Source organism: Pteropus vampyrus, unplaced genomic scaffold (assembly GCF_000151845.1).
Source record: "Pteropus vampyrus isolate Shadow unplaced genomic scaffold, Pvam_2.0 Scaffold1000005229, whole genome shotgun sequence".
NCBI lineage: Eukaryota > Metazoa > Chordata > Mammalia > Chiroptera > Pteropodidae > Pteropus > Pteropus vampyrus.
This window is the reverse complement of record NW_011919631.1, coordinates 1-1,213: the sequence shown is the minus strand read 5'-3', so window position 1 is coordinate 1,213 and position 1,213 is coordinate 1. Positions and strand designations below refer to the sequence as shown.

Sequence of the window (1,213 nt, the reverse complement as noted above, 5' to 3'; positions counted from 1 at the left end):
AAAAAAAAAAATCAGAAATTATCTGTTAGATCACTACTATTCTGTGGTCTATATGCTAACTTGACCCTACATGATGCTATATTTTTTGTACCTCTATACTAACTCTCCCATTTTCCTCAATTATTCCTCTAAATTCATCTCTATCTTCAAACTTCCTACATCCTCTTGATTCTATAGAGAGAAACTTATCTTGGACATTATTTATATACAGAGGACCCCCAAAAATAGAACTCTCTCCATTTCCTTTTGTACTACCTCTAAATTTATTTATATCGCTGCCCCTAAATTTATCATTATATATTTTAAAATATTTTCTCAAAATAAGGATAATACCTCTTAGCCTGTCTAGGTGTTTGGTATTTGTTTTTGCAGGAAAAGGGTGAACTTTTGAAGCTTTATTTTGAAGTCAACTAAAAGAATATATCTTGCTCTACAGAAGTATTCAAATATGGTCTACGGCCATGCCACCCTGAACAAGCCTGATCCTATGTAATCTCGGAAGCTAAGCAGGGTCGAGCCTGGTTAGTACTTGAATGGGAGACCACCTAGGAAGACCAGGTGCTATAGGCGTAAAAAATAAGAAATAAGGGATTGTAATCTGACAAGGTCCTTGCATTCTGTGAGGTCAACCAAGGGTTGCCTCACCTAAAAAAAAAAAAAGTATTCAAATATAAAATAAAATGTCTAAAAATTAAGTCTTTGAGCTTTTAAGCATCCCATATGAGAATTATAATTCCTAAAATACTATTTGGACCATGTGGTTATGCTCCTCATTTCTTATAAGTTTAGAAAATATAAATATAATAATGGGGATCAGATGGAGAGAAGTGAAGCTAGGTTTCAATGTACCAGATACATCCATCTCTAATTTCCCAAAAGTTTTGCAGATTTAATATTTGAAAATAACTGTTTTACTTTGTAGATTACTTAATTTCTGAAACAGAGCTGAGTTATTTAAAGCAACTTTTCCACAACAACCAAGTAAAAATGCTGAGTAAAATATTTTTATTTTTAAATTCTCAAGTGTATCAAATAACTGGAAAAATAGGAAGATCTACCAAGTCAAATTAATAAAAAGCAGGAGTTTGGAGAAGTAATAATTACAAATAATTACTGAAGCCACTTTTATCTGGAAGGCCTATGTGAATACAGATAAGTTTGAGTTTTAATTTTGAGGCTCCATGAGGTAAAATGGGCTGAAGTCAAGGTCTGA

General features: G+C 32.5%; 1 pseudogene; it reads left to right on the top strand.

Annotated features, from left to right (window-relative positions):
* The first annotated feature begins 451 nt into the window (after nucleotides 1-451).
* LOC111735682 lies at nucleotides 452-570 on the top strand (annotated as a pseudogene).
* The last annotated feature ends 643 nt before the right edge of the window (nucleotides 571-1,213 follow it).